Source organism: Seriola aureovittata, chromosome 3, assembly GCF_021018895.1.
Source record: "Seriola aureovittata isolate HTS-2021-v1 ecotype China chromosome 3, ASM2101889v1, whole genome shotgun sequence".
Taxonomy (NCBI): domain Eukaryota; kingdom Metazoa; phylum Chordata; class Actinopteri; order Carangiformes; family Carangidae; genus Seriola; species Seriola aureovittata.
Window position 1 is genome coordinate 22,967,982 of NC_079366.1, and position 10,710 is coordinate 22,978,691.

Sequence of the window (10,710 nt, forward strand, 5' to 3'; positions counted from 1 at the left end):
TTATGACTTTTTATGCCTTACTTTACTATGACTTTTTATGCCTTACTATACTATGACGATTTTATGACTTTTTATGCCTTACTATACTATAACTTTTTATGCCTTATTATAGTATGACTTTTTATGCCTTACTATGCTGACTTTTTTATGCCTTACTATACTATGACGTTTTTATGACTTTTTATGCCTTACTATACTATGACTTTTTATGCCTTACTATACTATGACCTTTTTACGACTTTTTATGCCTTACTATACTATGACTTTTTATGCCTTACTATAGAATGATTCTTTAAGCCTTACTATACTATGACTTTTTATGCCTTACTATAGTATGACTTTTTATGCCTTACTATACTATGACGTTTTTATGACTTTTTATGCCTTACTATACTTTGACTTTTTATGCCTTATCATACTATGTCGTTTTTATGACTTTTTATGCCTTACTATACTATGACGTTTTTATGACTTTTTATGCCTTACTTTACGATGACGTTTTTATGACTTTTTATGCCTTACTATACTATGACTTTTTATGACTTACTATAGTATGACTTTTTATGCCTTACTATGCTGACTTTTTTATGCCTTACTATACTATGACGTTTTTATGCCTTACTATACTATGACGTTTTTATGACTTTTTATGCCTCACTATTCTATGACTTTTTATGCCTTATCATACTATGTCGTTTTTATGACTTTTTATGCCTTACTATACTATGACGTTTTTATGACTTTTTATGCCTTACTATACTATGACGTTTTTATGACTTTTTATGCCTCACTATTCTATGACTTTTTATGGCTTATTATACTATGTCGTTTTTATGACTTTTTATGCCTTACTATACTATGACGATTTTATGACATTTTATGCCTTACTATACTATGACGTTTTTATGACTTTTTATGCCTCACTATTCTATGTCGTTTTTATGACTTTTTATGCCTTACCATACTATGACTTTTTATGCCTTACTATACTATGTCGTTTTTATGACATTTTATGCCTTATTATACTATGACCTTTTTATGACTTTTTATGCCTCACTATTCTATGACTGTTAATGCCTTATTATAGTATGACCTTTTTATGACTTTTTATGCCTTACTATGTTATGACGTTTTTATGACTTTTTATGCCTTACTATACTATGACATTTTTATGACTGTTTATGCCTTACTATAGTACGTCATTTTTATGACTTTTTATGCCTTACTATAATATAACTTTTTATGCCTTACTATACTATTATGTTTTTATGACTTTTTATGCCTCACTATACTATGACGTTTTTATGACTTTTTATGCCTTACTACACAATGACTTTTTAAAATACTATGAGGTTTTTATGACTTTTTATGCCTTACTATAGTATGACTTTTTATGCCTTATTATACTATGAGGTTTTTATGCCTTACTATACTATGACTTTTTATGCCTTAATATACTATGAGGTTTTTATGACTTTTTATGCCTTACTTTACTATAACTTTTTATACCTTAATATACTATGACGATTTTATGACTTTTTATGCCTTACTATACTATAACTTTTTATGCCTTATTATAGTATGACTTTTTATGCCTTACTATGCTGACTTTTTTATGCCTTACTATACTATGACTTTTTATGCCTTACTATACTATGACCTTTTTACGACTTTTTATGCCTTACTATACTATGACTTTTTATGCCTTACTATAGAATGATTCTTTAAGCCTTACTATACTATGACTTTTTATGCCTTACTATAGTATGACTTTTTATGCCTTACTATACTATGACGTTTTTATGACTTTTTATGCCTTACTATACTTTGACTTTTTATGCCTTATCATACTATGTCGTTTTTATGACTTTTTATGCCTTACTATACTATGACGTTTTTATGACTTTTTATGCCTTACTTTACGATGACGTTTTTATGACTTTTTATGCCTTACTATACTATGACTTTTTATGACTTACTATAGTATGACTTTTTATGCCTTACTATGCTGACTTTTTTATGCCTTACTATACTATGACGTTTTTATGCCTTACTATACTATGACGTTTTTATGACTTTTTATGCCTCACTATTCTATGTCGTTTTTATGACTTTTTATGCCTTACCATACTATGACTTTTTATGCCTTACTATACTATGTCGTTTTTATGACATTTTATGCCTTATTATACTATGACCTTTTTATGACTTTTTATGCCTCACTACTCTATGACTGTTAATGCCTTATTATAGTATGACCTTTTTATGACTTTTTATGCCTTACTATGTTATGACGTTTTTATGACTTTTTATGCCTTACTATACTATGACTTTTTATGCCTTACTATACTATGACCTTTTTATGACTTTTTATGCCTTATTGTACTATGCCGTTTTTATGACGTTTTAAGCCTTACTATAGTATGACTTTTTATGCCTTAATATAATATGATGTTTTTATGACATTTTATGCCTTACTATACTATGACGTTTTTAGGACTTTTTATGCCTTACTATACTATGACATTTTTATGACTTTTTATGCCTTACTATAACGTTTTTATGGCTTTTTATGCCTTACGATACTATAGCGTTTTTAGGACTTTTTATGCCTTACTGTACTATGTTTTTATGACTTTTTATGCCTTACTATACTATGAGGTTTTTACGACTTTTTATGCCTTACTATACTATTATGTTTTTATGACTTTTTATGCCTTACTATACTATGACGTTTTTATGACTTTTTATGCCTTACTATACTATGATGTTTTTTATGCCTTACTATACTATAACATTTTTATAACTTTTTATGCCTTACTATAATATGACATTTTTATGACTTTTTATGCCTTACTATAATGACGTTTTTATGACTTTTTATGCCTTACTATACTATGACGATTTTATGACATTTTATGCCTTACTATACTATGACCTTTTTACGACTTTTTATGCCTTACTATACTATGACTTTTTATGCCTTACTATAGAATGATTCTTTAAGCCTTACTATACTATGACTTTTTATGCCTTACTATAGTATGACTTTTTATGCCTTACTATAGTATGACGTTTTTATGACTTTTTATGCCTTACTATACTATGACGTTTTTATGACTTTTTATGCCTTACTATACTTTGACTTTTTATGCCTTATCATACTATGTCGTTTTTATGACTTTTTATGCCTTACTATACTATGACGTTTTTATGACTTTTTATGCCTTACTTTACGATGACGTTTTTATGACTTTTTATGCCTTACTATACTATGTCGTTTTTATGACTTTTTATGCCTTACTATACTATGACTTTTTATGCCTTACTATAGTATGACTTTTTATGCCTTACTATGCTGACTTTTTTATGCCTTACTATACTATGACGTTTTTATGACTTTTTATGCCTTACTATACTATGACGTTTTTATGACTTTTTATGCCTCACTATTCTATGACTTTTTATGCCTTATCATACTATGTCGTTTTTATGACTTTTTATGCCTTACTATACTATGACGTTTTTATGACTTTTTATGCCTTACTATACTATGACGTTTTTATGACTTTTTATGCCTCACTATTCTATGACTTTTTATGCCTTATTATACTATGTCGTTTTTATGACTTTTTATGCCTTACTATACTATGACGATTTTATGACATTTTATGCCTTACTATACTATGACGTTTTTATGACTTTTTATGCCTCACTATTCTATGTCGTTTTTATGACTTTTTATGCCTTATTATACTATGACTTTTTATGCCTCACTATTCTATGACTGTTAATGCCTTATTATAGTATGACCTTTTTATGACTTTTTATGCCTTACTATGCTATGACGTTTTTATGACTTTTTATGCCTTACTATAGTATGGCTTTTTATGCCTTACTATACTATGTCGTTTTTATGACTTTTTATGCCTTATTATAGTATGACGTTTTTATGATTTTTTATGTCTTACTATACTATGACTTTTTATGCCTTAGTATACGATGTCATTTTTATTACTTTTTATGCCTTAGTATACTATGACTTTTTATGCCTTACTTTACTATGTCATTTTTATGACTTTTTATGCCTTAATGTACTATGAGCTTTTTATGACTTTTTTTGCCTTACTATACTTTGACTTTTTATGCCTTACTATACTATGACTTTTTATGACTATTTATGTCTTACTATACTTTGACTTTTTATGCCTTACTATACTATGAATTTTTATGCTTTACTATAGTATGACATTTTTGACTTTTTATGCCTTACTATACTATGACTTTTTATGCCTTACTATACTATGACGATTTTATGACATTTTATGCCTTACTATACTATGACCTTTTTACGACTTTTTATGCCTTACTATACTATGACTTTTTATGCCTTACTATAGAATGATTCTTTAAGCCTTACTATACTATGACTTTTTATGCCTTACTATAGTATGACTTTTTATGCCTTACTATAGTATGACGTTTTTATGACTTTTTATGCCTTACTATACTTGGACTTTTTATGCCTTATCATACTATGTCGTTTTTATGACTTTTTATGCCTTACTATACTATGACGTTTTTATGACTTTTTATGCCTTACTTTACGATGACGTTTTTATGACTTTTTATGCCTTACTATACTATGACTTTTTATGACTTACTATACTCTGACTTTTTATGCCTTACTATACTATGACGTTTTTATGACTTTTTATGCCTCACTATTCTATGACTTTTTATGCCTTATCATACTATGTCATTTTTATGACTTTTTATGCCTTACTATTCTATGACTTTTTATGCCTTATTATACTATGTCGTTTTTATGACTTTTTATGCCTTACTATACTATGACGATTTTATGACATTTTATGCCTTACTATACTATGACGTTTTTATGACTTTTTATGCCTCACTATTCTATGTCGTTTTTATGACTTTTTATGCCTTATTATACTATGACCTTTTTATGACTTTTTATGCCTCACTATTCTATGACTGTTAATGCCTTATTATAGTATGACCTTTTTATGCCTTACTATACTATGTCGTTTTTATGACTTTTTATGCCTTACTATGCTATGACGTTTTTATGACTTTTTATGCCTTACTATAGTATGACTTTTTATGCCTTACTATAGTATGACTTTTTATGCGTTACTATACTATGTCGTTTTTATGACTTTTTATGCCTTATTATAGTATGACGTTTTTATGATTTTTTATGTCTTACTATACTTTGACTTTTTATGCCTTACTATACTATGACTTTTTATGCCTTAGTATATGATGTCATTTTTATTACTTTTTATGCCTTAGTATACTATGACTTTTTATGCCTTACTTTACTATGTCATTTTTATGACTTTTTATGCCTTAATGTACTATGAGCTTTTTATGACTTTTTATGCCTTAGTATACTATGACGTTTTTATGACTTTTTTTGCCTTACTATACTTTGACTTTTTATGCCTTACTATACTATGACTTTTTATGACTATTTGTCTTACTATACTTTGACTTTTTATGCCTTACTATACTATGAATTTTTATGCCTTACTATAGTATGACATTTTTGACTTTTTATGCCTTACTATACTATGACTTTTTATGCCTTATTATACTATGTCGTTTTTATGACTTTTTATGCCTTAATGTACTGTCGTTTTCATGACTTATTTTGCCTTACTATACTTTGACTTTTTATGCCTTACTATACTATGACTTTTTATGACTATTTATGTCTTACTATACTTTGACTTTTTATGCCTTACTATACTATGAATTTTTATGCCTTACTATAGTATGACGATTTTATGACATTTTATGCCTTACTATACTATGACCTTTTTACGACTTTTTATGCCTTACTATACTATGACTTTTTATGCCTTACTATAGAATGATTCTTTAAGCCTTACTATACTATGACTTTTTATGCCTTACTATAGTATGAATTTTTATGCCTTACTATACTATGACGTTTTTATGACTTTTTATGCCTTACTATACTATGACGTTTTTATGACTTTTTATGCCTTACTATACTTTAACTTTTTATGCCTTATCATACTATGTCGTTTTTATGACTTTTTATGCCTTACTATACTATGACGTTTTTATGACTTTTTATGCCTTACTTTACGATGACGTTTTTATGACTTTTTATGCCTTACTATACTATGACTTTTTATGACTTACTATACTATGTCGTTTTTATGACTTTTTATGCCTTACTATGCTGACTTTTTTATGCCTTACTATACTATGACGTTTTTATGACTTTTTATGCCTTGCTATACTATGACGTTTTTATGACTTTTTATGCCTCACTATTCTATGACTTTTTATGCCTTATCATACTATGTCGTTTTTATGACTTTTTATGCCTTACTATACTATGACGTTTTTATGACTTTTTATGCCTTACTATACTATGACATTTTTATGACTTTTTATGCCTCACTATTCTATGACTTTTTATGCCTTATTATACTATGTCGTTTTTATGACTTTTTATGCCTTACTATACTATGACGATTTTATGACATTTTATGCCTTACTATACTATGACGTTTTTATGACTTTTTATGCCTCACTATTCTATGTCGTTTTTATGACTTTTTATGCCTTACCATACTATGACTTTTTATGCCTTACTATACTATGTCGTTTTTATGACATTTTATGCCTTATTATACTATGACCTTTTTATGACTTTTTATGCCTCACTATTCTATGACTGTTAATGCCTTATTATAGTATGACCTTTTTATGACTTTTTATGCCTTACTATGCTATGACGTTTTTATGACTTTTTATGCCTTACTATACTATGACTTTTTATGCCTTACTATACTATGACCTTTTTATGACTTTTTATGCCTTATTGTACTATGCCGTTTTTATGACGTTTTATGCCTTACTATAGTATGACTTTTTATGCCTTAATATCATATGACGTTTTTATGACTTTTTATGCCTTATCATAGTATGTCGTTTTTATGACTTTTTATGCCTCACTTTTCTAGACTTTTTATGCCTTATTATACTATGTCGTTTTTATGACTTTTTATGCCTTACTATACTGACTTTTTATGCCTTACTATAGTATGACTTTTTATGCCTTACTATGCTTACTTTTTTATGCCTTACTATACTATGACATTTTTATGACTTTTTATGCCTTACTATACTATTACGTTTTTATGACTTTTTATGCCTCACTATTCTATGACTTTTTATGCCTTAATATCATATGACGTTTTTATGACTTTTTATGCCTTATCATAGTATGTCGTTTTTATGACTTTTTATGCCTCACTTTTCTAGACTTTTTATGCCTTATTATACTATGTCGTTTTTATGACTTTTTATGCCTTACTATACTGACTTTTTATGCCTTACTATAGTATGACTTTTTATGCCTTACTATGCTTACTTTTTTATGCCTTACTATACTATGACATTTTTATGACTTTTTATGCCTTACTATACTATTACGTTTTTATGACTTTTTATGCCTCACTATTCTATGACTTTTTATGCCTTATTATACCAAGTCGTTTTTATGACTTTTTATGCCTTACTATACTATGACGTTTTTATGACTTTTTATGCCTCACTTTTCTAGACTTTTTATGCCTTATTATACTATGTCGTTTTTATGACTTTTTATGCCTTATTATACTATGTCGTTTTTATGACTTTTTATGCCTTACTATACTATGACGTTTTTATGACTTTTTATGCCTTACTATACTATGACATTTTTGACTTTTTATGCCTTACTATACTATGACCTTTTTATGACTTTTTTTGCCTTACTATACTATGACGTTTTATGCCTTAGTATACGATGTCATTCTTATGACTTTTTATGCCTTAGTATATTATGACTTTTTATGCCTTACTTTACTATGACGTTTTTATGACTTTTTATGCCTCACTATTCTATGACTTTTTATGCTTTATCATACTATGTCGTTTTTATGACTTTTTATGCCTCACTTTTCTAGACTTTTTATGCCTTATTATACTACGTCGTTTTTATGACTTTTTATGCCTTACTATACTATGACTTTTTATGCCTTACAATAGTATGACTTTTTATGCCTTACTATGCTTACTTTTTTATGCCTTACTATACTATGACGTTTTTATGACTTTTTATGCCTTACTATACTATGACGTTTTTATGACTTTTTATGCCTCACTATTCTATGACTTTTTATGCCTTATCATACTATGTCGTTTTTATGACTTTTTATGCCTTACTATACTATGACGTTTTTATGACTTTTTATGCCTCACTTTTCTAGACTTTTTATGCCTTATTATACTATGTCGTTTTTATGACTTTTTATGCCTTACTATACTATGACGTTTTTATGACTTTTTATGCCTCACTATTCTATGACTTTTTATGCCTTATTATACTATGTCGTTTTTATGACTTTTTATGCCCCACTATGCTATGATATTTTTATGCTATTACTATGCTATTCTGTTATGTATGCCTCACTATAATATGCCTTCCTATGCCTTACTATACTGTTACGTTCCCTGTGAGATTCCAGGGGTTGGGGAAAGATAATAATAAATTAAATAGTAAAACAGGCCAAGCAAAAAAGCTACAGGGAAACAGATTCAGAAAATAATAAAGAAGTTTTATTCACAATAAACTGCCAAAACTACCAAATCAAGACAAACCAAAATGAACAATAAACACCAAATGTGATCACTATAGCTCCAATGAGCTATCTCCAAGACGACACACAGACAGTCCAACTGCTGTCGAATGGCTCTATGGCGCTGGTCAAGCCTCTGTACTCCGCCTTTATACTCCAGCCTCTGAATGCAAACAGAGATCAACTGTGCCGGAACACCTGCAAGAGAAAAGAAGAGGGCAGACCAGTACATAAACATAATACCACGGCATACTATAATATGACATGTCATTATTATACTGTGGCGTTTTTTGACTTACTATTATGTGACTTAATTTATGCCTTACTTTACTATGAGCTTTATGACTTTTTATGCCTCACTATTCTAGACTTTTTATGCCTTATTATACTATGTCGTTTTTATGACTTTTTATGCCCCACTATGCTATGATATTTTTATGCTATTACTATGCTATTCTGTTATGTATGCCTCACTATAATATGCCTTCCTATGCCTTACTATACTGTTACGTTCCCTGTGAGATTCCAAGGGTTGGGAAAGATAACAATAAATTAAATAGTAAATTTAATGGTAGTATATGTCGTTTTTATGACTTTTTATGCTATACTATACTATGACGTTTTTTCTGACGTTTTTATGCCTTACTATAGTATGACTTTTTATGCCTTACTATACTATGTCGTTTTTATGACTTTTTATGCCTTACTATACTATGACTTTTTATGCCTTACTATACTAAGACTTTTTGTGCCTTACTATATTATGTTGTTTTTATGACGTTTTATGCCTTACTATAGTATGACTTTTTATGCCTTACTATACTATGTCGTTTTTATGACTTTTTATGCCCTTATTATAGTATGACGTTTTTATGACTTTTTATGCCTTACTATACTATGACATTTTTATTACTTTTTTTGCCTTAGTATAGTATGACGTTTTTATGACTTTTTATGCCTTACTATACTATGACTTTTTATGCCTTACTATACTATGACAATTTTATGCCTTACTATACTATGACTTTCTATGCCTTACTATACTATGACATTTTTATGACTTTTTTTGCCTTACTATACTATGACTTTTTATGCCTTACTATACTATGACTTTTTATACCTTACTTTACTATGACTTTTTATGCCTTAATATACTATGACCTTTTTATGACTTTTTATGCCTTACCATACTATGACATTTTTATGACTTTTTATGCCTTACTATAGTATGACTTTTTATGCCTTACTATGCTGACTTTTTTATGCCTTACTATACTATGACGTTTTTATGACTTTTTATGCGTTAGTGTAGTATGACGTTTTTGACTTTTTATGCCTTACTATACAATGACTTTTTGTGCCTCACTATATTATGTCATTTTTATGACTTTTTATGCCTTACTATACTATGTTGTTTTTATGCTTTACGATGCTATGTCGTTTTTATTACTTTTTATGCCTTAATGTACTGTCGTTTTTTTTGACTTTTTTTGCCTTACTATACTATGACTTTTTATGACTATTTATGTCTTACTATACTTTGACTTTTTATGCCTCACTATACTATGACTTTTTATGCCTTACTATAGTATGACATTTTTGACTTTTTATGCCTTACTATACTATGACTTTTTATGCCTTACTATACTATGTCGTTTTTATGACTTTTTATGCCTTACTATACTATGACGTTTTTATAACTTTTTATGCCTTACTATAGTATGACATTTTTGACTTTCTATGCCTTAATATACTATGACTTTTTTTGCCTTACTATACTATGTCGTTTTTATGACTTTTTATGCCTTACTATACGATGTCGTTTTTATGACTTTTTATGCCTCACTATACTATGACTTTTTATGCCTTACTACACTATGACATTTTTATGACTTTTTATGCCCCACTATGCTATGATATTTTTATGCTATTACTATGCTATTCTGTTATGTATGCCTCACTATAATATGCCTTCCTATGCCTTACTATACTGTTACGTTCCCTGTGAGATTCCAAA